The sequence below is a fragment of the Sylvia atricapilla genome, chromosome 5 (genome assembly GCF_009819655.1).
Source record: "Sylvia atricapilla isolate bSylAtr1 chromosome 5, bSylAtr1.pri, whole genome shotgun sequence".
Lineage (NCBI taxonomy): Eukaryota > Metazoa > Chordata > Aves > Passeriformes > Sylviidae > Sylvia > Sylvia atricapilla.
In genome coordinates this window covers 56186125-56213607 of record NC_089144.1, presented here as the reverse complement: position 1 = coordinate 56213607, position 27483 = coordinate 56186125, and the positions used below count along the sequence as shown (strand labels likewise).

General features: G+C 45.5%; 1 protein-coding gene and 1 long non-coding RNA gene across 3 annotated transcripts in view; one reads left to right on the top strand and one right to left on the bottom strand.

Annotated features, from left to right (window-relative positions):
• Positions 1 to 12947, bottom strand: part of LOC136361560 (rho guanine nucleotide exchange factor 5-like) — a 33969-nt gene extending 21022 nt beyond the window's left edge. For both annotated transcript variants that reach the window (XM_066319573.1, XM_066319575.1), the window contains exon 1: positions 12470 to 12947. The gene's annotated coding sequence lies outside the window, so the exon portion shown is untranslated. The remainder of the gene's footprint in view (positions 1 to 12469) is intronic.
• Positions 12948 to 19523: 6576 nt separating this feature from the next.
• On the top strand, positions 19524 to 26628 carry LOC136361561 (uncharacterized). The gene is made up of 3 exons (XR_010743656.1): positions 19524 to 20131; positions 21273 to 21744; positions 24470 to 26628. It is a non-coding gene; the product is annotated as an uncharacterized lncRNA (long non-coding RNA).
• The last annotated feature ends 855 nt before the right edge of the window (positions 26629 to 27483 follow it).

Genomic DNA, 27483 nt, shown 5'->3' with positions numbered 1-27483 from the left:
AAAAAGCTAAAATACCCATAAAACTGCACTTATGTATCATTCCATGGTAATGACAGCACAGTGTCATCAGCCATAACAACAGCAGAAAACTCTGTCATGCTCTGGCTTCAATACTGTACCATCAGTTGGAGAGAACAATAAAGAATTGTTGGATTCAGAATCCCATGAGATAGCAACCACAACAACAAAATCACACATTTATCCTCGTGTTGTGCTGTCAGAATGCATGTTTTCAGCCTTAGCTCCCCATATCAGTTTTAATTACCTTATGACTCCAGCAATGAGATTTATTTTAAAAAGTTACAAGATTTGTATCACAATCAAATAAATACTTGGCAATACTGTAACAGCGATGGAGCTTTGTACTGAAAACTGCAGCTAAAGAAAGAAAGAAAAAAATCCATCCAAAAGGGATATAGGGATGTATGTGGGAAAAACAAGTTTTGGTACAACCCTCCCCTAACCCAGCTCAGAGAACAAACCATTTTTTCTTGGAAATTTAATTGGTGTCCTTAGATCGAAGAAGGTACCAAGAGACAAGTTTGCTATTGGAAGCAAAAAGTATAGATATGAATAAAATGTTATAAGAAATGTAAATGCGGGAAAGCACCAGCGGGGACCCCTTTCCTCTCCCTCGTGGAAAAATAGCTTCACACACCCAAAGCCACAGGAATTGTGTGGGTGCTGAATAGGAAGGTACTAATGCGAACACACGGGAAACTTGTTGTTACTCACGGTCTAAGGCTTGTATGGCCAACTGGAAAAGGTTTATTGTGCACATCACAACATTTTCTGTTTCTCATACAGTCCCACTTCCTAGAATCATGTGGTTATGTAAGAATTTTGGCTTACAATAAGAAAAAAAATGGATGTATGGCCTTTAATTGGCGTGGAAAAGGCCAGAAAAACGAAGTATGACTCAAATTAGATCTCACTGTCTGGGTTTATCTTAATTTCTTAATACTAAACCTTAATCTGTAGCTAAGGAGAGGAAGGGCAACTCCCCTTTCCCTCTCTGCCTGATGCCTGTTTTTAAAGGCTGGGATTCATGACAGTGCAGAATATTTTAGGCCTGATGAAATGAGTTACATGAGCTATCAGAAACTAAAAAACCAGTACTGAAATACATAGTGATATAACTGGGTTAACAAAGATGAATAACCAAATTTATTAGGCCAAATTTAGGTATTTGCAGATATCCTGCAAAGTTTATTTGTCTATATTCCATTCCTGAAAAAAAAAATTAAAAATAAATAATTTCTTCAAGTCCTTTTGCTGTTGATTGTACAAACTATCCAACATCACCTGGGATCAAATCTTAAGAAATCTTAATTAAGAACGGACATGGAACCCTGAAAATCCAGAACATCTGAAATCCAAAACAGACCAATTTACTATGCATCCAGGTTGCTGCCAACATCTCCCTTGTGCCAATGCACACATGACCATGTATGAGCCATCCCAGGGAGTTGTCAAGCAAAAAAAAAAAAAAAAAACAAAAAACAACAAACAAAAACCAACCCAGGAGTAGAGTGATGTGAGCAGCTATAAAGGTGTGACAGAGGAGAAAAGATAAGTAAGCAAAGGTAAACATGACAGCTTACTCCAGTAGTTGTATATGGAATCAGAGAATGGTTTAGGTTGAAGGGTCTTTAAAGCCCATCTCATTCCTACCTTTACAAAAGGCAATGTGAATGTTTTACTTCCTTCCACTGTGGAAGCAACCTTCAACTGATGAGAGCAACCTTCCACCATTCCAGGTTGCTCAGAGCCCCATCTAACCTGGTCTTGGACACTTCCAGGGATGGAGCAGCCACAGCTTCTCTGGGTAACCTGTGCCAGGGCCTCACCACCCTCATAAGGGAGAACTTCTTCCAATTATTCCATCTAAACTGACTGCCAGCGTGAAGCCATTACCACTTGTCCTGTCACTCCAGGCCCTTGTCCAGAGTCTCTCTCCATCTTTCCTGTGGGCTCCCCTCAGGCACTGCAAGGCCACAGTGAGGTCACCCCAAAGCCTTCTCCTCTCCAGGCTGAACAATCCCAATTCCCTCAGCATGTCCTCATAGCAGAAGTCCTCCACCCCTCAGAGCATCTTGGTGGCCTCGTCTGGACTGGCCTCAGCAGGTCCATGTCCTCTGTGTGCTGGCACCCCAAAGCAGTTGTACAAGCTGCATGAGAGGACAAGAACATAGGGCTGGGCAGCAAAGTAGGAGCAGGAAAGCAGAAACCTGGACTTAGCCCTACATTCTGGTGAAACCACACCCAGGATCCAGAGTCCCTGGCACTCCAGTGTAGGTGTCTCCATGTGTGACTGCCAAGCACTGCACACGCAGAGCCAGGTGCTCCCTCGGCAGCCCACACACACCACCAGCAGCAGGGCAGGGAGGTTTTACACCCTCAGTGCTGGCCCTCTGCTAGGAACACGTCTGCTGCCCTCCCAGGTGAGAAGCAGGCACCAGGGGAAGCAGGATATTCTAACTGGATTTACACCCATTTCCAAATGAGCCATTGTTTTTATGGTTTAATGTTTCCTTGCCTTGTTATTGCCACTGACTCTGCTGTTCCAGTGAACTCACAATCAACTTCTCCCCATAGGAAAGGGCTGGCTCTGAGGGGATGTTGTATGGAAGAGAAATTAAGCAGGAGACAGTTCCTGTGACCAACTCTGAAAATAAGTAACAACACCTAGGAGATCCTAGGGAAACCTCCTCAAACCATCTATAAAGTCTAGCAGGGAAATACTCCAAAGGGCCGGGAAGGGGAAGACATTCTTGTGACCCTGTCTTTCAGATCAAGCTGTGAAAAGTTGTATAAATCAGGGGTTTAAATACTGCAACTGATATACATCAGTCTTAGAAAATGCTTTTCATAACCAGCTTTACCAATTAGTACTACCTTATTTCAAGGTTTATAGTAGTAATTACAGCCCATAGATGTTAAGATTTAGCATTAGCTCCTATTACTATCATGAGCACAGCATATTATAAAAATTAAGGAAAAAAAAAAAGGGTAGAGCCCTACAGGTACAATCTTTAAAAAATTAAAGAAACAGCACACACAGATGAATACTGATATTCTCTATTTCAGTATTATTTCCCCTTCTCTGTCAATGGGCAAAAATTACATCCACATACTTTCATGTTCAGTACACCTCCAAATGTGGATTAATTTAAAGCATTAATTTTATACCAGCTCAGAAATATCTCTAATATTTCTTTCATGCATTAAAATATTGTTCCCATTTTAATAATTAAGCAAGTTTCAGTGCATAAAGAACAACTAAAAATTTTTTAATCCTTCCTCCCTCTATTTTGATTTTTCTGCATATGAATGAAGGGGCAGAGTCTGCTCCCCACCACCACCCTTCCAGATTTTCTAAAATAGCACTCCTTGATGGCTTCATACCTCTTCAGATATTAGCTGAGCAATTAGGATCCTAAGATTGCCCTTTGGGAGTTTTTGAAGACATCAACTCTGACTCTTCTTGACTGGCCTACGGCTTCCTTTTCCTCAGCCCTGTGGCATGTAACACGACCTCTCTCTTTCCCCTCCCAGGTCCCACCTTATCAGATGGCAATGCTGGTGAGTAAAATAAGGTCTGTGTACCTCAGCATCACCCCATGCTCCTGACTTCAGTATGGTGGTGAGAAATTAGAGGATGAGGCAACTTAACAGTGGCCTGTGAGTAACAGTGGAAAATCGAGCCAATAAAATTTCCTTCACCTCTTTTATGACACGGTCACAAAACGACAGCACTGGCTGAGGAATGCAAAGTCCTCGCGTCCCCCGGCCTACGCAGGCGTGCATGGCATACTCTAATTGGACTGGTGCACACCTTCCCATCCATGAGAGGCTTCCCCTGGGAAGCCATAGGCACCAGGCAAATGAAATCAGAGACTTGGTTCCTTTGCCTTCCCATTACCCGCAGCAGGCTTTGATCAGCGGGGCATAAACAAACACGTCAATGTCCCGTCTCTGCCAAGGTCAGCGAGATGCAGCAGAGTTCCTCCACTTATCTCAACGAGTGCACTGCATTTGGGATGGGGCAAAATGCTTTGTTGTGCTTAAAACAAAAATCACTGGATGTAACAGCAAAGGGTATGATGTGGTGTCACCACTGCAGTTTGGGAAAGCTGAGAGCAATAGAGAGCCTGATGGGGGAAGGGTTGGGATTGTCAGTGGACCATGGCCAAGAAGGAGGGAAGAGACAGAGCTCTCCTTCTTGGAGTCCTCTTCCCAAACTCCTTCCTGTATGGAAAAGTTGGTCGAATCTCTGCCAGACAGATGCACCTGAAGAACCAAGCTCTCAGCACAGATCTTTGCTGCCTATTACTGAAGGCAGCACCTCACCTCTTCCATTTGTGCCAGTGAAGGTGCAATTACAACTATCCCCACAGCCAGACAAGCAGCATTGCTGCTTTTGATGCAAACATGGGGAATACCCCAGCATTCCAAACCTTTGGCTATTCCTGCACTTGCCCTAACAGAAGGTGGCAAAGATGCACCCTCCTATTTTAAGTCTTGCCTCTCCTCACAGCTACAACTTATGAGCAGTTAAACATGGGTGCAGTCACTAGAAATTTCAAGCCAGTGGGGCCCACAGAGGATAGCTGTTATCAACAGTAACATAATCCAGGCTGGAAGGGGAACACACGTTAGGATACCCAGAGCTCTCCTTCCTTCAGTGCCCCACTGCAGTCATTCACTAAAAGGAGTCTCTACAGAAGACCTAGAGTGTAACTGGTTTTGACGTATTTTTAGAGCAACCAAGAATGGTCCCATCCAGGAGAATTCCCAGTTCCTAATTCTAGCTGTTTGCAGCAGTTTCTGCTTGTCTGAGGGTCATCTGTGCAGCTGGGGTAATAGTAACCCCTCCTCTCTCACAGCCATACTCTGAGGATTAGGCAGGGAGTGGCTGCTCACTGTACTGAATATGCAAAGGCCTGTTATAAACCCTGTATCTGATTGCAACCATAAGCAAAGTCTTATTTAAGCAATCCCTTCCCCGAGAAAAATGTATCAGCTGTTCACTCTGTTCTTTCTTTCCGTGTCTTTTTGCTCCCAAGTTCTTCCAGATAACAAAGCGTATTACTAAGATATTTTCCTTTTGTGCTGTAAAGTTGTTTACTACAAATAATAAAGATTTTTCACACAATGTAGCGTACATACAGTTGTTTTGGCTCATTCTGGTATCACACTTGTACTGGATTGAGGAGGAGTCTCACTGCTCAGTCGGTGAAAGCCCCACTCCCACACGTCAGATATTCACAGTTGTCTATTTCTCACTGTGCCCACATTCAGGTGAGACCTCTTCTCCAATTCCATCAATTTTATGAACTTGGGACATACAACATCAGTTATTTCTTTCTCCCACTAAACACAAAACTGTATATCTTTACCAAACTATAGTTTTAAACCAAGCTGGTGGTTTTGCACATGCTTTGCTTGATACTTCTGTATTTGTCTCCCACATCAGTAATACCTTTTCTCACCTTTCAGTGCACTTGGTTCACTCTTTTTAGCAATCACAACAAAACCTTTTATAATGCCACCTTTTAAATTAAGCTTCCAAAGGCAACATTCTAGTAAAACACAATTATAATACACTTCAGGGCAGATTTGCTTCCATACTGCCTCGCTGAACATGAGATTTCTGATCATGCCAATTTTTACTGCATACACAATGTAGCACATCTTTTTTTGTAGCACATGCCTTTTCTTGTTGTGGTCTCTTCTAAAGTCATTTTGCTATAACTCTCAGAGACAGAATCAATCCATCTTTCCCTTTTTACACTCAGATGCTTATTTTCATGTCTGATATCACTGTTACCACACACTCAGCAACTGGATAGGCAAAAATGACGCTGGTAGGGAATGAAGGAAGAAATGTCTGTGGTGCATCTGATAACACCCACTGGGCAATTCAGTTGTCATGATGCTTCTAGACACATAAACAATTTTTAGCTGCTTTTCACAGCCCTGACCCTCCTTTATGACAGAGCACCCACTAAAATGACATAACTTGCATGCCTGGCCTTGCTCTTCCAGGACAAGGCAAATTTCATTGCTCCAGCATATCTCCAAACTGCTCATTTACCTCTCTTTGCCCCTCTCCAAAATGAAACAGCTCAGTTTACTCATTGTGCAGGGGCAGGAAGACAAGGTCAACTGTAGGAGTGAAGTGAGAGGATGACTGCCTTCCCAGATGGCACCAAAACAAGCAGTGCTCACCCTGTGCTCACAGGAACACCTTACAGCCTGTGTTTCAGCCTTCCCCATACACCCTGACAGAATATTTCCTCTTCCCAGCTGTCCCCAGGGATAAGAAGAGAGTGACAGGGCAGTCTTGTATTCCCTATACACATCACCAGTTGTTATTAAGAAATTACCGGGTGACTTGAGTAGTAAACCCATCTCCCTCAATCACTTGCACATATAAGAAAACATGCCACAACCCATAATTTACTGTAAAAATAGTGGGATAGTCCCGTTTCCCTTTGCCTGTCTCCCCACAGCACCCTCTCTCTGCCCCAGGGTTTGTCACAGCATAGAGTCATGGCAGGGCTGTGTGTTGTACTGCAGCTTTGCCAGTGCTATCCCCCTGCTCATCCTGAGATTCTGCTTGCCTGTACCTGGGACATGCCCTTCCAGGAGAAAACACCTTGCCTAGGAGTTGGACTTCAGTGATCCATGCGGGTGCCTTCCAACTTGGGATATTCTGCAGTCTTGTGGGGAGGGATAGAGAAAGGAGAGAAAAGCGCATCATTCTCAAAGCACTCTAAGATCTACCAGCTCTATAGTATCCAGACTCAAGCCTGAAATATCTTCATGTGCAAAGCAAGTCACAGAAAGAGAACAAACAACGAGAAGAGTTACTTGAGCCATAAGCCATCCTAACCATCACGGCTGAATCCTCACTGTTCTAAATACTGTGCACTGTTCCTGTCCAGAAGAGCTGGCAGCATGCTCAGAACAGCCTTTCTCCTCTAAATCCAGCAACAGAATAGAAATAGACAGACTGCACCTTTATGGCTTCACTAGCAGCCTGGCAGCCCTCACCTGTAAAACCAGACAGTGATCTCGGAGCACCTCAGAAAGGAGAGTGACTCAAATGTTGCTGGATTGCATTTCATAGTCTAGTTACCCTTGGATGCCTGCACTATGGAATACTTACAGCAAAACTGCTGCATCTAAACTCAGCCTTAATCCCAGGATTTAGCCTGGAACCCAGACTCACTAAAGACACCTGATGCTACAGCATCAGAGCTTTGCTAGGCACTGGCATGGCATCTTTTCTTTTCCTGTGAAAGCTATACTCTTCCCATCTACTCTTTCCAAGTTTCCACAAGCCCCACGTCACAGACAGCAATTAAGGGCCTAGGTAAGATTTAAGCTATTCAAACAATCTGTATAGGCGTTTTTTTGATCATTACACCTGTAAAGGTGAGTGTAAAGCACACATACCGTATAGCTTACACATCTTGATTTTTTTGCAGCTGCCCAGAAAGATAACGGGCAAAGCATCTTCTTCTACTCCTCTCAACAGTGGCCTTTGTTTTGGTTTAACACAGCTCTGTGCATCTATTTCTATTATCAAGTGAATATGCAAGTGTAGCCATGGCAGCTACTTTGTGGCAGATGTGAACAGGGACCCCTTCCAACTAGTTACAGGTCTGCTTGTGTCCCCTGATCATCCCTGGGCTTCCGCAACCTGAACAAATCATGCCCTAACATGACCAGGATCCTACTCCCCTCCCCTGCCTCCAGAGGGGTGTATTTTGGATTCATAAACTCGACTGCTGGATTTGTTGATGAAGCAGGAGCTTTCCCTCCCCTCACCTCCTCCAGTCACACCCTGTGCAAGGTTGGGGCAGCTCACCAGTGCACAGCTCTGCTGTGTCCATGGAGGGGATCACCCAGCTCGTGGATTTCACTGGGCACCACCCCAGCCTGGCCCAGGTAAAGGTTTAAGAATTTCTGTGTATGATCAGTATTAGGAACCCCAGTGCTTAGACTCTGAGTACCAGCAAGGCCATGGGCAGTGAATCTCACATACCGAGTCCCTGCCTGCAGCTGGGTGTTCAATTTGAGATCACAAAAACGTGGTTTGGTGTCCAAATGTCACACACTTCTCTGTGACACTGCAAATAGGATATGTTTTCAGGAAGGGAGTTTATGGCCATCTCTGCTTTAATGCGGTATTCTCCCAGCAGCAGGTTCCTGCGCTTCCTCCCACCTCAGTTCCCTCCTTGTGTGCTATCCAACTACAGTTTCTTCAGCCACTCCTCCTCAACCTCTCCTAGCATCAGAACACCCTCTGTTTTGTATGCATTTACATATGTGTGCCTGTTTATCTATGTACATTTGTACACGTCACGGTAATCACCTTCCTTCTTCTGAATTTTTCCCACTATCAAAACCAATAGCCCTTCCCCTGACCTTGCACTGAACTTGTAATAAAGTCATGGGAATTTCTTCTTTGACTTTATTTCACTTTTAATCCAACCCCCCAAACATGAAGGAGGTCAAAACAAGTCCCCACCACAGGCTCTGTTCCTCATCCTGCAGTGTTCTGCATGGGATTTGAAGGAATGGTGTCTAAAATAATAAATGGGGAATGGATTTTGCCTCAGCAAACCAACTCTACTTGAAGGGCAAGAAAGCTGGAGTCACTTGTTAATGGAAGAGACAAGATTAATGAAGCTTTCCCAAAAGGGCACCCCACCTTGCTCAGCACTGAGCACCACTGAGAACTCCCATCTAGAACGCATGAATGCATTAACTTGGAACTTTTCTGCACCACTGAGCCCTTCATAGGTAGCAGCATGTCAGAGCCAAGGCTCAGACCTCCTTCCCCTTACGTTAAATGCTCTTTCCCACACAACAAATTTCAACTTACACTTCTTGACCAACGACATAAAACCAGCTGACCTAAACCCAGTCCTGGCTAAACCCAGTTATCTCAAGCTATGCAAAAGAGTTAACCTGCACTACTGAGTAAATCAGGGCAGCTGCTCTCACATGTCAGCTGCAGAGGGAAGGCAAAAAGGTACACTGCCTTCTATGAAGATTTAAGGTAAGGCATGCTTGTGACAACTCTTAGTTTCACTGACTCTTCACCTTGCCTAAAGGAGTTCCATCCTCTGCCCTTTCTCTTCAGGTGGTAGAGATGCATGTGTGGTCTCACAACAAACCGCAGCAGAGAACCAGCAGAGCTGGCAACAGCCAGGCACGACGGCTCCTTTCACCAGCACTGCCAGCTGAGAGGATTTGTGCAACCACACAGCCTGTTTATCCAAGCACAGAAATGTAGGAAGTAAATGTGTGATTCCCTCTGGCATCTAATCCTGCTGTTGGAAGAGGTGGTCCCTCACCACATTGCTCATGCCCGGTGTCACACTACACTTCTTCAGTAATCTCTCTGGCTACAAGGCAGGCTCATCCAACTTCCATAATCTTTATCTTTAGGGAAGGGGGTTAATATTCAGTTGGTGCAGTGACTGGACTGATTTGAGGCTGCTTGGTCACCAGAGCCAATCCTAGGGAAGCAGCAGGAGCTTGCAGTCAGGACTGGATGAGAACTGGATCATTCCTTCAACAGCAGCCTGTTGTGCTGCTGGGCTGCTCATCATGTGAAGCCCAGCTCCAAGCAACATGAGTTATTCAATCACAGCTCCTGGGAAGCCCTGCCTGCACATAGACACCATGCCAGGCACTGTCCACCACTGCTCTAAACAACACTGATCACCCAGACTCCAGTTCCATAGCTGTCTCTTCCCAGAAGGAAGAGCTTGGCACAGCTAAGAGCCATGAGCTTGCAGTACAACAGGCCGTCTTTTAGCTCAAACGTGTCATCCTGGCAGCAACAAGCTCTGTTACCCGGCATGAAAACTTGTAGCAAGACTTTGTGGTTAGGAGCCAGGCCGGACAGATGGAGATAAAAAATTAGCGAGGGTAATCAGCCATTGGAATAATTTACCCAGGGAACCAGTGCAGCCTATCACTTGCTATCTTGAAATCAAGACTGGGTACTTTTCTAGTACAATTTTGGATTCAATACAGTGATAACCAGCTGAGAATGTAAATATCTGCCAGAGGTCAGGTGAAGGTATCTGTCCCCAACTTGCTGACACTCTGAGCATCAACTGTGTGATTACTTCAGGAAAGAGGGAAATAACCTCTCTCTAGAGCCCAAGTGCCAAAACAATAGAGCACAACTGCATTTGCACTGAAGTCACTTCTCAGTACTTCATTAAAAGATTCAACAGGAGTTCAGTGAGGAGCTGCAAAGCAGAAAGGAATTGCAAAACTTCCGAGGCATGACTACTGAAATAAACTAGCTGTGGATAATTTAGCCAAACAGTAACTAAGCAAACAACATCAATTGGAAAGATACCAGATGACAGAGAGCACAGTAAACTCTTAGAATCAAACATCCTTGGAAAAAAATGTGATTCCAATTAAGAATTTGAAATCCCTTGCGGGCTGTTCCTTAAATTTTGCCTGGGATAACTGTCGAGAGTGAATGTAATATGAAGACAAACTGATTAAATAAAACAGCCCACTTTAAACAAGACTCCAAAGTAGATTACACTAAAAAGGAAAAAAAAAAAAAAAAAAAAAGAAAAACCATCAAAAACTATGGAATAATTTGGCTCTTTCCTGCTAGAAGGCACATGAAATAAGTGAACCGTAAGAAAGGATAAGATTCAACAGAACAAGCACAAGAACATCCATCTAAAGTTAGCAGGATGAAATTAAAAAAAAAAAAAAACAAAAACAAAAACAAAACTGGCCTGTGGAACATTAAAATCTTACCATTAAAATCTATGAGGATGCACAAGAGGTTCCCAGAGGAAGTATTTGTGTCCCATAATTTCAGAGGGCAGGAGCATCAACCTCAAGCCCAGTCGCCTGCTGTCATGAGCAACTGGACCATACAACCCGAATGAGATTTACCCAGACCATGAGGCTGCTGTACAGGCAGGACAGGACAAATGCCACCCTCAACCACCTGGGAAAATGAAGTTCTACACAGAAGCCAGCTGATTCTTCCTAATATTAACAAAAACTAAGAAGAACTCAGATCTGTTACAACTTCAAGTCTGATTCTGGATGCCTCCTCCTCACCCAATTCAGATGCTGTTCTGAAATCTGGGTCACCCATACATTATTCCTCCAAACCAAGCCACCTCCCTCCGGTGCAACCCTTTAAAAGGACTCTGCCCTTATCCAAGCCATCTCTAAGTCATTTAGGTTATGAGAAACTCCAAAACACCAAAGCAATCAGGTCACTAAACTTCCAACAACACATTACACATGTGGCTTGGTCCAGGAGGAACAGGCACCCCGCTCCATAAGGAGCCAACACGGGTATCCATATCCAGCAGCGCCCTGGCAAAATCTGCAACAAGTCAACACCAATGAGCCGAGCTCAGATCTCTAACCCCATAATTCCTACCAGGTTTGATGCAGTCTTAGCCAATATCTGGGAATAAACGCAGCATCAAGCAAGGACAAACATGGGTGCTGGGAGGTCGATGGGTCAGGTGAGAGCCGTGGGAGCTCCGAATCCCCCCCTGGCAGGCTGGTTGGGGCGCTGGGTTTGCCATCGGAGCTGCTGCGGTGGCCGGGGCTGCGGGAAGGAGGCAGGAAGCGAGCAGTAGGCAGGGATCTCGCCTTTCGTTCCTCTGCCTTCCCTCGGTGACAGGCCATAAAAGTCACGAGGCAAGGAGGAAAACAAGGAGGTGTCCAGAGTTCAAGCACAGCACCCCCGCGACTCCCGGGCCGCAGCTCCCGGCGGGAGCTGAAAACCCGGCGAACACCGTGGGATCTCGCTGCTGCGTGGGAGGCACCATTTCTGCGGGAAGAGGCTCCTGCTGCTGCTTTGGCAGCCGAGCCCGGGACCGGGCCTGCGCTCCGGGCCCTCCCTGCTGCCGGCAGCGGGCGGGGGAGCGGGGGGCGGCGGCGGGACGGGCGCTGCCGTCGGGGCGCGGAGCCCCCGGCCAAGGATGCGGCCCCCCGGGACCGCCCCGGGCCGGGCGGACCGGAGCCCCCCTTCGCCGCCCCCTCGGGGGGCACCGCGGCTCCCGCGACCCCGCGGAGCTCCGCGCCCCGATGGCGCCCGCACCGGGCCCGCCGCGGGAGGAGCGACGCTCTCCTTCCCCGGAGATCCCTCCTCCCGTCCCCCTCGGGTCCTAAAATGGTGGGTCGGCCGCCCTCCCTCCCCTTCCTTCTCCCCCTTGTCCCGTCCCTCCCCCCCCTCGCCCCGCGCTCCGGGAGCCCGCCCGTCGCCCCCGCCCCGGCGCCGCGGGGCAGCCGCCCCTCCGTCCGGCCCGGCCCGGGCTCCGCGGGGCTCCGGCGCCAGGCCCGCGCCTCTCCCGGGAATACGGCAACGGCGGTCCCGGGAATACGGCAACGCCTCTCCCGGGAATACGGCAACGCCGCCCCCGGCGGCCGCCCTTACCTGCGCCGGGCTCACATCGCGGGGCCGGGGCCAGCGCTGCCCCCCCCGGCGCCCCTCGGCCGCCGCCTCGCCGCCGCCCTGCGCGGGGCCGCAGGTATGTCATGAGTGCCGAGCGCGGCTCCAGGTGAGCCGGGCACACCTACAGGAAGGCAGGCGGGCCGCCCTGATTGGCGTGCGGGCCGGCGGCCGCGCTCCGACGGCACCGCGGCGGGGCAGGGCAGGGCGGCCGAGGGGCCGCGGCGGACACGGCGGCCCTGGCCCCGCTGCTGGCCGCGGCCGGCCACAGCCCCCCGACACGTCCGAGCGGAAGGTATTTTCCTTTTTTTTTTTTTTTTCTTTTTTTTTTTTTTTTAATTCAGTAGTAAGAATGTGGGTGAAGATCCTAGAGGCAAAGCCACATGAAGTCGCTCGGTTTGTTCAGCCTGGAGAAGACTGAGGTCAGAGCTCACAGCAGTTCTGCAGCTTCCTCGCTCGGGGAGGAGGACGAGGAGGGGCAGGCCCTGAGCTCTGCTCTGTGTGACCAGGGACAGGACCCGAGGGAATGGCTGGAGCTGTGGGGAGGGTTAGGGTGGATATCAGGAAAAGTTCTTCACCCAGAGGGTGGTCAGGCACTGAAGAGGCTCCCCAGGGAATGGTCACGGCATGCAGCCTGACAGAGTGCCAGGAGTGTTTGGACAACGGCCTTAGGCACGGGGTGGGATTGCTGCAGTGTCCTGTGCAGGGCCAGGAGTTGGACTGGGTGCTCCTTGTGGGTCCCTTTCAATTCTGTGATTCTGTAATAACTGTGTACCTCTCAGGTTTGGACACAGCACTTGTTTGCTTTGCCTCTGGAGTGCACCTGACCCACCAACCTCGATGTCTGGACCAGTTTAAGAATCATATGTGCTTTTTATGTTTTTTTAAGCTTCCTTCATTATCCGAGACTCTTGTTTTCCCACTCCTTAACTTCACATGCGTGAGCCCTATGTGTTTCGTCTCAGCAGGCAGCTGGGGGTTCAAGGAAAAGTGGTGTGGATTGTCCTAGGCTTTATAGGATTACAGGATCCCAGGCAGGATTACATTCAGGATCATCAAATAAATGTAAATTAATGAAACACCCAAATACAGAAGAAATTGATGAGAACATGGGTAGAAAAACTCTGTAGGCTGCATTAAAAAGCTGAATCCACAGCTACAATTCCTAAGTGTTCTGTCTCTTGCAGGTACACTGGTGCTTAAAGGGATACAGGACTTATGTGAGGGTGCACTTTGCCAGATTATACAGATCTTTGCTCACCAAAATTGCAAAGTGTGCAAAGAATTATCTTAAACATCATAATTATGTTGAGGAAGGCATTGCCTATATTATATATTATATCTCTTCAAATTCATATCCAAAGTTGTCTCTTTGCTAAGTCTGTTTTTTTTTTTCTCCTAATAATTTCCTGAGGCTTGCAGGTTTGTATCCTCTAGGATGTGCTCTGAAGATTTCAGCAAAAGAGAAAGAGGGAGCTTTGCCTAACCACCAGAGAAACCCTGCAGCCCACAGCCAGTCAATCCTGAACCGTCCCTTCCCTGCGAGACCCATGTGGAGTCTCCCAGGCAGGAAAACTCCACTCAGAAGTTGCACAGTGAGAAGTCTCCCCAGCCAGCCACAGAACCATCCTCGTGCCTGCTGCTGCCTTCTGATTCAATTACTCTTTTCATTTGTTTGTGTGGGTGCCTTTTTTCACCAGAGTGGATCAGCTCCTGCAGCTGAGATTCCCATTCCACATCACTGCGTTTACAGTCAGCAAGCAAAGGGATGCTTCAAATTCCCAGAAGCTGACTCTGGATCATGTCTCTCTTAGTTTGGTGTCAGACCTCTGGGACATTATATAAATAGCCAGTGCATCTTCCCACTGCATTTTCTAAGTTCCTAACAGCTGGCAGTTGGTTGAAGTTGGTCATCCTGACTGGAAAACTGCTCAACTTCTGTCCAGAAAAGGACAACTTATTGTCTGAGGTGGGCTTAACCTCCTCCCTTGTCCTTGGCACCTCCAGCAGATACAAAGGCAGTTTTCTGTTTGGTTTTGTGAATCAGATCTTGAGATACCTTGCTTTCTCTGCCTGCTGCACAGAGAGTTTGAGTGCCTGAACACATCTGGAACCCAGCACGGGGTGAGCAGGAGAGGGCCTGTCCCATGCTGTGAGTATCCCAGGTGGATTGGGCTGCACTGTGTCTTAGCCTACCAAACTCTGGGCTGCAGCAGCTGAGTGCCTGGTATGCCCCTTTCCCTTCAAGGACATACCTTCTTGGGGTGTATACAGATATATATCCCTGCATATACATCCCTGGTATGTCCCTTCCCTGCAAAGGGGCCCAGCAGCACCAAGAGCAGAGCCCTGTACCCTGAAGTGCTCCTGCTTCCTGCAGTGCCTTGTGCTATCGTCAGGCTGAGGGGCAGTTGGGACATTAACCTCCCACTCCTCCCACTCCAACATCCTCCTCGTAAACATCCCGTCCCGCTCAAGTCCTGTGCTGTCACATCCTCTCTGCTCTGCCCAGACGCTATTCTGGGTTTAGTTCTATATGCAAAGCACACAGCTGGGTATGCCAAAATCCAGACAAGGCAGCAGGACAGAACAGTAACTTGGTTCAGCTGCTGACATATCACAAGTACTGCAGAGGAGGGGAGTTGTTTAAGGGTCTTCTTAAAACTAAAGTCATCTGCTTGGGCCCTCCTTGGAAAGCCTGTTTGCTTCCCTCGGTGTGTTCAGCAGCTGTACCTTACTCCAAGCAGACTCAAGCATGAATATGGCATGAAAAGCCTTAGTAATAATGGAAGGGAGCAGAACAGAGAGCTTGGAAACAGCAGCACAGTGAGTTTACACAAGCAGCAAGTTAAACACCCATCCCCGGTGAGTCAGTCCTGGCCGTTTCCTTCATTTCCTCCAAGGCTTGCTGTGAACATCCAGCGGTAGCGGCTCTTCTGAAATCCCGTTGTCTCCTTTCCTGCCCCTTGTTTACAGCTTTCCTTCAGCAGGGAGCAAGAATTCCAGCCTCCAGCACTGCATTTTCACTGCAGCAGGCTGAGAGAAGTGACCCTCCCCTGGCCTTAGCTCAGCTTTGGTACCGCAGTGCTCTTGTTGCTTTTGTGGGTGCCAGCACCTTCCTGAGCTACAGCAGGTGCTGAGGTAAGAGAGGAAAAAGTGTCACAGTTGCACAAGACAGTTTTTTTTTAATCTTGAATGCAGCTATATCATTGACAGAGGTTCTTTATCCCTACAGCCATACCTTTGGATTCAGTCTGGTAGGGCAGAAAGGATTCAGTGGGGTATTACGTTGTTTTAAGTGCACAAACTATCCCTCAGAGGTCTGGGTTGGGGCTTCCCTGCTTCAGATTGAGGTATATCTCATGTTCTGATTTCCCCACAGGGACAGCAGCTATGGAGGAGGACTATTTTTAGCTTTTTTTTCTTGGTTTGTTTACAGGAAGTTCTTCATTTGTGGGAGTGAGCTTGGGTGTCTGAGAATCCACTTCAGTGCCAGCTGTGGATGCAGTTACAAGGGTGAATTCCTGCTGTTGTCTGGGAGAGGCATCATTTTCCCAGGTGTTCAAGAAACTATGGCCTTCACACAGACAAATACTGATTTCTGGGAACTTTCCTGAAATTTGTTCAAGGAGATGTCCAGGTGGCTGTGACAGGAAAGTCACAGAAAAGCAAAATACCAAACTGGGAAATTCCTTTGGGTGATAGGGCTAGAAATGATTTTCTGTGTGAAACTAGTTATAAATCCACATTGTTGACAAAACTTAAATTAATAACAGTAGCTCTGAGACAAACCCCATATTGTCAAAGAACATGAACGTCCCAAGAAAAGAACAGACCAAAATGGGCTTCCCCTATTTCCTTCTCAAGTGCCTTCTCCTGGGAATTCCAAACAGTGTGCAGCCAGTGAGTGACCTAGATACAATGCTGTGTTTGCTCTTATGGAGTAAAACCAGGAGCAAAATAATCCACCCAAATTATCTATCTTTATAATCCTTACTCAATTTCATCCAGGGTTGGTTTTTTTCATACAGAAAGCAGTAAGAATTGTTTGTACAAATTGATACCTGCATATGAATCATGGAGGGATAATTTTTTGTCGTGATGAATTATGTACCAGTTACAGTGAAGGTCTACATTGGATAGATTAAGTGTGAATGGCCCATTTAGTGTGTTGTTCAAAATTTTTCCAATGTAATTGCAGTGCTTGGCCTGGTGTGCAAGTCAGGCCATTGTCCTACACAGCTAAATTCCCCTTTTTTAACAGGATCTGCCAGGAAAATTTAAACAAATTAAGAAGGCTGCAGACTGTCTTGAGACAAAGGCTACTGTTAGGGGCATGAGAGTCTGGGATGGTCTGGAGAGTCCCTGCCTGTCAGCCACAAAAGGTGGTAAAAGAATGTTTTTATTTGCACACATCCTGTAGGCTGACATTGCCCAACAGTTCACTTGGTTATAAGCTCCTGCCTGTTCTGAAAGGGATGAGGTGGTTCTGAACTTGTGGATGTCAGCCTGGAGGAGGATGATGGGCTTTCCCAGCTCAGTTTACAGCTGCAATCCAGGCTGATATCAAGGAAAATGACTGCTCATGCAACAGCTTCAGAAAGGTGTGGGCTGCACACATGCAAATGTTGGCTTTGTTGACCTTCCCTGATTTTGATGGAATTGAGGGTAGGAATTGCCAGTCTCAAACAGCAAAAGCAGGCAAGATCACCTCAGATGTTACGTTAGTTTTGCTAAGGGTATAAAAAATCTCAACTGGGCAGAAGGCAAGACAAACTACTGCTCAAAGCATAGCTAGAAACCAAAGAAGAAAGAAATCCTCACAATGTCTCTCCTGCTCAAGATTTCACATGAGCAACTGCAGCAAAACATGACTCAAAACTTCACATCTATTTGCTTATATACTGTTTTTCAAAAGACAGAAAGAAATAGCTTAAAAGTTAGCCCAATTCCATTAAAATCCTTTTATTTGGGTTTAATAAAATATGGATTCCTTTCACAAGCAAGAACTTCCTTTGAATAAATATTGGGGGAAAAAAAGGAGCTATGCTAAAGGGGTTATACTCTCTGAAGCAATTACCCAAACTTTAATGATACACACTGTGGTTAAAGCAACCTGTTTCCTGCTCACCAGTGGCATTTGGCAACTCAGTGATGGAATTCTCAGTGGAACTCCAGTGGAACAGTAGTAAGCTCTTACATTTTTAGGTGGATTTCCCTCAGCCAAACTTGCAAAAATTATATTTGATATACATAATGCAGTAGAACATCACATTCTTTCTTTTCTTCCTGTTGGATATATGGCTTTTTAAGCCTTATTCCCACCTGATTAATATATGGAGATCTATGTCAAAGTGTCCATGCAGGTAAATAACACAAACTTGAATTTAAAGGTTTTATTTTAAAATATATACTGTAGTGAAAGGGTAGTTTATGGCCAAAAACAATGAGGATGTTTTTTGATCTTTTACTCTGAATGTCAGCAGTGTCTTCTACTGAATAAAATTATTGCAGTAATTTCTGGCCTGGAGTCCACACATATCAGGAGGTCTGTGGGCTACCTGAGGAGGATCCACAAGAGACATCCAGAAAACACAATACCTGTAAACAAGCATCCAAAAAATAAAAGCAGGTTGAAAAACCTCAGTCCTTCATACTATTAAGATGTCTCTAAAAAGGCAGAAAGACATTATGGAGCAAAAAAGCGTACTGAGGGAATGAGCAGTCAAAGATAGGAAAGCTTTTAGTGGGCTTTGCCTTTTCTCTGTCATCCAAAGTTTTAATTTTTGGCAATCCTGGATCACAACATTGATATATCCAGAAATACCACACACAACTTTTGGAAAATCTTAATGAGAACCGGTTATGCAAGTATTTCCAAACAGCTGTTCTTACACAGCAGTCGCTATAGGCAATTCCAAGCTCAGTTACAATTTCAAAGAAATCTTTGGGCTTATCCTTTTTCTGCCCTGAGATGCTCCATGCAAAGGATACCCCAAGTTGCTTGTTCTTGGCAGGTGCCTTTCCCAGACTGAAATCCCCAGCTGCAGCTCCAGGTTTCCTGTAGCTCTAGGGAGCCTTTGAGAGGCAGCTCTTGGTTTCCTGTGGCACTTTCCATTTCCGAGTTGTGGGATTCTGAAGTCTGCAAAAAAGCTGTATTTTCTCCCAAATCCTTCTGTGATTCTTCTGTTGCAGCTAAATCCTTGTGCAAATCTGAAGCAGAGCCCTCATGCTACAGTAAATTGTTGCCCAGTCCATGCTACATTTCACATCCACATGCAGGTAATTGCTGGATTGGAGTCTCAGCCTTGCCCTTTACCTGCACCTCACACACTGATGTTTCCCTTCCTTCTTTAGCAGTGAGAAAAAGCCTAAAGAGAGAGGATCCAGGATAATGAGAATTGTCTGCTTTTCCCCTATGAGAAGCCCTGGAGAATGTTACTGGGACTCTTAAAATACTTCCACTCCATTTGGAAATGCCAAAGCAAGAACCTCATCAGAATCTTCCTCTGTACTTTTATATGTGGATGTTGATGGCAATAACTTAAATTGGGCTGGAGGGAGAGGACACACTCAATGGCTTCTGTAGAAATGATTCTGAACAAACCAATCAATTCACTACCAAAACATCTAGAATATTTCGTTCTACCTTTGTTTCTTTCAGGTTCAGGTAGGCCACTTACCCTGTCATCTCTTCAGGCTATCTGCTCCAGCTATGAACTCTAGAAACAAATTACTGTAAGGGAAAGATGGAATATGGACAAAGTCACACCGCTGCAGGTACTCTTATTCTAGTCCAGACCTGCTGAAATAGTTGGGACCTCTGCAAAAGTGAGCATGAGGGGCAGAAATGAAAGCAGCATGCTGCCTTCGAGGGGCTTGCCAAACATTCCTCTGGTTCAAGCTGAAAGGGAGGATGTGGCTGTGTAGGAGCTGCATGTGTCCAGGCTTTTCCCCATACAGGCAGCTGCAGCACCTGAGTGTGCAGCCAAGTGGGAGGATGACACCCAGCAGCTTTCCCCCATGCTCCCAACAGCTGCCTCTGCCCCAATCCCATCTTGCCCATCCCTCCACACTTGGAAACCACTGTGCCAGCAAGTCAATTCTTCCTAGCAGAGATCCTCATATGATAATGTCCATTTAAGTGTTGTTGCTTGTGGTGTAGGTCAGCAATAATGACTCAGACCAGCCCTTCACTTTCCTTCCTCTTGTTGGCTAGACACAAAATCCAGCCCACAAATTAATCTGTCCCATTCACCAAAAAAGAGGATCTCCTGTTCATTAAAAAATTTCACACAGAAGGCCTTAGTTTATAGTAAGGTCCTCTTCAGTAGTTGTGAAATCAAGCACTTTAAAAGTTCAGAAATCCGAAATTCTCCCTGCATTCCAGATGTAGTGTTTGGGATTTTTGTTTCGGTTCTCTTGGTGGACAGAATTACACATAGTGTAGCTTTTAATGAGATAAACACAGTAATTTTTCATCATCATAGTTTTTGCAGAGGAGGATAAACAAAGCTGAAATGTGCTTCCCTCTCTGTTCAGTGTCTTTGCTCAAGTCCTGGAGGTGGAGATCTCTCCTGGATCTGTGATAGTTTAGTGCCCCCTCATGGGAAGCTGTTCCTGATGCTGATTCCTGGCTGCATCCAGGTGAAAGAACATGAGCCCAGACACCATTCTGTTCTCTGTACCTGCTCCTCTATGTTGGTTGTTGTTACACCAGCAGGTTTAGAGAATAACTTCCTTTTTTCTCCCTCAGGTAGTTTTTGTTAGGAGTGGGTACTGGATTACTGTTACGGCTTTCTCTCAGAGTGTTAAGAAACATCCACCATTTTATTGTAGTTTCATCTTTTTAAAAAAATAAAATCGAGGATTTTGGCCACCTATGGTGGCTTTCCTGGAGGCCCGAAACTTACGTGACATGAGATAACCAGTCTCATAATAGAAAAACGAGCACATATTCCTGGATCACCTCCATGATGTTGTCCTGTTGTATACTGAGAGAGAATTCCCTGTCCCACTCACTCCCCTCAGTTGTGAAAAATGCAACCTTTCCCATGGGATGGATTATAAAGAAGGATGTGAGCTTGCACAGAAATACAAATCATGCACACAGGGTGGGGAAGCATTGTTTGTTTGGAGTTTTGATCCTGTTGTTGAAGGGCAGACTGAAGAAGGATTGTTTCCTATGAGCAAAGGCACATTTTCATGAATTTTCATGAGCTTTTGTTCTTAACACACAAAACCGGCCTTTTTTGTGATTCACACTGTGTGATATTTTTAGTTTTCTTTGCATTTAGTTTAGAACAGCACAAGAGTAATCCTGCAAATAAAACATGAAAGCAGAATGACCATATCAAAAGAATGGTGTTTCTATCTCAGAAAAAAACTTGGTTCGTTACTGTGGAGGCTCAGGGTGTCAGGTGGCTGTGGTATGGGCCACATCTTTTTCATCCTTTTCTTGTGGTCAACATGTATTGTCACAGACTCTTCTTTCTTTCCTGACCCTTTCACACCTCCTGAGACACGTGAGTTGAAGTCCCCAAGGAGTCAGACTAAAGAAACAAAGACCAAAAGGTTGTTTAAAAGTTACCTTGTCACAACTGTAAGTGGATGTTTGATGTTCCATTCCCAGGACCTCCCGCTCCCTTACTAGTGATTCTGAAAAAAGCCGTATGAGGCCCATCATCTTAGTAGGGTACTCACATCCAACCCCTGCTAGCCCTGTGCCCTGGAATGCTGTCAGATTGTTCTCTGTAATTTGGGGGGTTGTGCCTCATATTCCCTGCAGGATTCCCAGCAGTGGCTGGGATATCTTTGCCTTTATCCCACCTCTGGTGCTGGAATGCCTTCCAGGCAGGTCTCACAGTGAGCACTTTTCATTCAGGGGCTGGTTTCCTGCTGAGGTGCTTTCATTGATGCTGAGTAAGGAAGGGTGAATCCTGGCTCCAGCTCTTCTCACTTGGAGCAAACAGATCAGGCTTTTCTCGGGTCAGCCAGCTTCTCCTGGGTCAGGTCAGAATTCTCATCAAAACCCTTACCACATACATGCCCTGTGGGAATCTGCCTAGATTGTTTCAGCTTAGATGTCATTCATCAACTCAAAAAACTCTTATGTCCTTTAGGTATTCCATTGCAATAAGATGTCCTGGTGGCCTTAATTACTCCTGATGGAAGGTTAGAATGCCTCTCTGTCTTGAGAGTATTCTCTGCAGTGGATCCCAAAAGAACCATATGGTCTGGGTTTTCTTCCAGTGCTTGAGGTATATTATGGCCCTGTATCATCAGATGGTGGAGGGATAACTCTATGATCTTGCTGTGAGGCTGGCCCAGCCCATAGACATTTCAACAGGAGTAGAAGTGCTTAATAGAATATAAAGTGGGTGCTGCTTCTCTACATGGGAGCAGGAGATAACAGAGGAGAAAGGTTGGTTGCAGGAAGGAGGTGCCATGTGACAGAAACAGCACTAAAAGGTCTTGGCAGCATTTACCTGCTCAACAACTGCAGGTTGCTTTGAGAGGAAAGATCAAAGTTTTCTATCCAAATAATATTTTGAATTTAAATACCTGCATTGAAATCAGGATTTGTAAATCTATAGTAGCTTTGTTATCCAAATGCTTGAGCTTTTTACTTATCACCCATATGTTTAATGGTCCATGTGACATGCATGGATGGTTTTTAGTTTATTTTTGAAAAGGGTAGATGAATTTTTGCCTTCTAAAGGCTAGCTTCAATGATAGCTTGGCAGTCCCTCCTCTACTGAGAGAGCATGGTGATGTCTGGTTAACTTCTGGTGCAGGGGGTTTCACAACCTCCCACATAATCTTTTCCAGCTCTGGCTTATGCAGAGAAAGTTTTTGCAACATCTATTCTTGTTCTTTTCTCCTATCTTCTTTTCTTTCCTGGAAATTACGTTGGTTAGATCTTATCTCTGCCCTTCCAGCAGTGTAATCGCTGCCTCTCTTAATAGCAACCTCTCGTGTTGCTGCTACTGCACTATCGTGTCTTGCCCTATTTCCAGCCTTCTCTAGACTCAATAAACCCAGTTCCCTGTTTTCTTCCCAGAGGTTGTTTTGCAAACCTCTTATCACTACAGATGTGTTCCCACACCCAGCCTGCACCAGCCTGGCTGTTTGCTGTTCCCTGTCCCGTGCCAGTCGTGGCTTCTTGCTGCTCCCTAGCCATGTGCTGCTGCACCCCCTTCCCTGTTCCCAGTGGCTTCCCGCAGTGGGGTTGGCCAGGATTCCTGCGTGGGTGTGGGGGGCCCAGCTGGGCCAGGTGCTGGGAGCAGGTGCCAGGCCCCCAGGCCCTGCTGAGCACAGGAACCAGCATGTGCAGCTCACTCCTCGTGCATCCCAGCCCTGCCAGGAAACCCGAGTCCCCGTGGGACTTCGGGGCTTTGTCCTCAATTCCCAGGTTCAGGAAAGTCACCACTTCTCTCCTCAGGGGCTCCCAGATCACAGAATCAGAGAATGGTTTGGGTTGGAAGGGGCATTAAAGCTCATCTCATTCCAAGCCCCTGCCATGGGCAGGGACACCTTCCACTATTCCAAGTTGCTCCAAGCCCTGTCCAGCCTGGCCTGGAACAGTTCCAGAGATGGGGCAGCCACAGCTTCTGTGCCAGGGCCTCAGCACCCTCACAGTAAAGAATTTCTCCCTCATACTTAATATAAATGTACCCTCTGTCAGTTTGAAGCCATTCCCCCTTGTCCTGTCACTCCAGGCCCTTGTAAATTGTCTCCATCTTTCTTGTAAGTCCCCTCTGCATATTGAAAGGCCACATAAGGTCTCCCTGGAGCCTTCTCTTCTGCAGGCTGAACAACTCCAGCTCTCTAGGCCTGTCCTCATAGGAGAAGTTAATTAATTTCTGATTGATTTCTGGTAATCTGCTTTGGAGTTTCTCCGAGGGGGAAGAGGTTTCCATCTTCTAAAGAGTGTGAGCATTTCAGGAACTCCTGAGGAGGAAGGGCTGCCAAAGAGCAGGTATAAGTTGTCTCCACTTTAGGAGCACCAGCTTCCAGGATCAGTTGGAGTTATGTAGCCTCCTTGTATCAGCTATTCAATGGAAATAAATAATGGTCATGTGCAATGTTACAGCACCAAATCCTTCCAGTCTAAAAGAGTACAACCAGCATCTAAAGAGCTCATTATTACCAATATTCTAGTTAATACTTATAATAAAAGTGGCACATTCTGCTGTCATTTATTTCACTCTCTTCCCAACACGCTTCTCCCCAAATTGTCCTTATATCATTCCCATGTGCCCAACAGATTCAGTAACCCCAAACCAGGTATTTTATCCTACAGCCTGGACAAAATACTGCTTAAAATGCCAAAGAGCATGGACAAGGGAAATTTCTCCCTGCTGATCTTCCCATGGGGATGCCAGCAAGAGCTCTCTGCTGCACCTGGCCACTGATCCCTGGCTAAGGAGCATTGATCCCTGGCTGTAGGATCACTGATCCCTGGGTATAGGAACCTGCTCATCTCTGATTCCTCTACATGCTTGTTTTTGATTGAAATGAGATGGTTGGTTCCTAATGGGCAGCTGATAGTGGGATAAAAAAGCTGTATTTCCTTCAGATACTAGAGGAAAAAAACATCCCCAAGCTTGTCAAAACTACACCATGAAATTCTCAAACCTGAAATATGTATTAAAATCAAAGAGAGCTTCTGAACTGTCTTTGATTTTGAAGCTTCCTGGGAGAAATGGCCACTGATAGGTGGTGATTCATCTGACCTGTTTCAGGTGTCTACCTTAGGAATAGGTGAAACATGCCCTAGAAATGCTGTTTCAATATTTGAAAAATGAGATTTTCTTATTTTGCTTGATGTTCTATTCTCGGTTTGTTATTACTTATAATATGTTACCATTTTTTATAATACTCAGTTAATCTTCACTCAGGACAAGGATGGGCTGATAATATATCTTTCTCTGAGAACTGTGGTTTCAAAAAATCAGCACTTTCACTCCTGTGATTTTGCAGTTCATCTTCTGGAAAGGATGTGTGGAATAGAAACAGTGAAGTGGTAAGACCAGAGAAGACAGAAGCCCAGAGGGGAAAAAAGGTGAGCAAGTCAGAATCTGAAACAACACAGTCAGGAAACGCAGATGACGTGGTTTCTCTAAAAAGCTTGTTGGTTCAGTTAAAGGAAAAAGGAATTTGTGTATGCATAGCTGTAGTTTCACTAACTGTATATAAAAAATATTATTTATTGCACACACTATGCGATATCATTATATTAGATATTATACCATACAGGAATATACTGTTAAAGATTTTACATGTGTGTGTGTGTGTGTGTCTCTGTGTACTGTCATAAACTCCAAATCTATGTGCAGAGCAGCTTTACAGAAAAGGACCTGTGTGTGGAAAGTGGTGGAATAATGAATTTTTTTCTACACTTAGTGATCCAGATTTTTAAAGTTGCAGAGACAACTCTAACCCTTCAGTATAGGTAAGAAACAGATGGGACCTCACTTAAGGCATGGTCCCCTAATGTAAAGATTAACTCAGTGAGACATAGACTTGAGCTCTAATTCATGTTCATGTGGTTGTCTCCCAACCCTAGGCCACATTTAGAGGTTCTTCATCACAGATACTTTATTCTCTCTGTTGTATTTGCTTTCCTCTCCCACTGAGACTTTGTAAAGAGCAACTAATGAGCTGCACTCAGTGTCCTTTTTCATGTACAGGTTCCTATAAAAGCTCTATTTAAAAGTAGAAATGTGTTCATAAACTTTATTTATGAAAAGAGTGAAAGACTGAGGGATAAAAGGAATTTAATTGGGCAGAAATTATTTTACAGTAGATGAACATGCTGTCATTCAAAGTAAGCAGCATCCAAGCTATTCATGGAATGACATTTGTCTTCAATAAATATTTTACGTAATACATACAAGTTATTCATGGAATGGCATTCATTTTCCGTAGAAGTTTTATGCAATTCTGGCCACTTGGGACTCCCAGGAATTAAAGATTTGATAATAACATGGTCTCTCATCTTATTTTCTGTGATTTTGATCTCAGAGCTACAAAAGTTGTTGTAATGTGAGGGTTTCTTTTTTTTTTTTTAAATTCCAGACCCCCTGAACATTTACAGTCAGCTGCTGTACATGCAGGCCTACTAATAAACCTTTGCTTTCCTTTGCGACCTCTCACAGGTCACTCAGTATTTGTCTTAATGCCCTCCTCCAAAAAGTCAGCCGCTTGTAAATTGGGAATTTGCGATGTGTCTGTGATGATTTTAGTTTTGGGAGGTATGGGATGCTATTTTAAAGCATAACATAACTGGGAGGGCTTTCTTTATTGCAGGTACTGATGACAAATTCCCCTGGAAGCTCAGACATTAATAATTGGGAAAAGTGAGTGTCAGGAGCCTGGTTATTGAGCCACGGGGGCATTTATGGCCAGCCTTTGCTGAAGGTGGGTGTGGGCCACAGCAAACTTCAGCCAGGAGGAGCAGGAGATACTTTGCCTACTGAGTCATGGTACTATATGTGCTTTTTACAATTATCAACAGCGAAATTCAGTGGAAGAATGAATCAGGTCATTGGTATTTAGTCTGAACCAGAGTTGTGAAACTGCAAGTGACTGTGCAGGAGGGAGGTTACCATGATGATGTGCATTATCCAGGGAAAACATGGCCTTGTGCTTACACCTTTCCTTGTCTTCTTGCTTATGTAGAAAACCTGTAGGTATATTAACCTGAAAGACTGAAAGACTTTAAAAAATTTCCTAAATGAAATTGCTGCTTGTCATCCTTCGATGCAATTCTGAGATTAAAAAAAAAGCCAGTATTTGCACAGCTTTGTAGTTTCCTGGGACAACCCTAAAATAAGTGGTGGCTTTGTCCACGTTTTCAGAGTGCTGCTGCAGTCGTGATCATCATAAAGAATGGAAAACACACAAATGAACCATGCAAAATAAGATGGTTTGTGGTTGGCCTTAATGACCTTAAAGGTCCTTTCCAACCTAAAAGATTCTGAGTAGTTTTGTTTGACCTCATTGTGGCCTTCCAGCATCTGAAGGGAGCCCACAGGAGAGATGGAGAGAGACTCTTGACAAGGGCCTGGAGTGACAGGACAAGGGGGAAAGGCTTCACACTGACAGAGAGGAGGGTTAGGTTGGATACTGGGAAGAAATTGTTCCCTGTGAGGGTGATGAGGCCCTGGCACAGGTTTCCCAGAGCAGCTGTGGCTACCCCATCTCTGGAAGTGCCCAAGGCCAGGTTGGATGGGGCTCTGAGTGAACTGGGGTGTAGTGGAAGGTGTCCCTGCCCATGGCAGGGAGGTTGGAAACAGATGACCTTTAAAGGTTCCTTCCAACCCAAACCATTCTATTCTGTAAATCCTTTCTGTACTTCTTGCCTTTGGATGGAGCAAAGTCTTCATGAAACAGTAACCCCACCACTTCGTGCCCACAGCAGCGGTTAGTCAGGCACCATGTCGTATGCCTCAGTAAGTGATTTTAATTGACTAAATAGACTTTTTTCTTCTGAATAAATCTCTAAATATTTTATTATACTGTCTTTGTGTCAGAATCACTGTCTTTTGGTAGTAGCCAGTATTTAATATGTGTCTCAGGCTTGGTTTTTGACCATTATAAACACATTTTGCACGCTTCTGGGTAACTGCTCATGGCTGGTGTCCTGGCAAATTTTGCTCTCTGAAAGGACTTTTAAAAGACTTGACCTTTAAATGTACAGGCTGGCCAAACTACAACAGGTAAGGAAGCTGTAAGGAACCCTGGCTCCTTTGCCTGCCAGCAGAGTTGTTCAGGCTCCCTGCAATCAGCTTGCTTTGATTAATGCAGAAAGAAGCAGCTATGCCAGACACAGGGCCATTTCCTTTCTGTGGCACAGACTTGGGAAGTTCCCTGGGCTTTGTTTCTTACATAAGAAGTAAGACATGGAGCTGTAGAGAAGTTTAAATAACTGCTGCCAGCCATTTAGAGCAATCATTCATGATTGTGGTTTCCCATTTGGTACCAGTGATGAT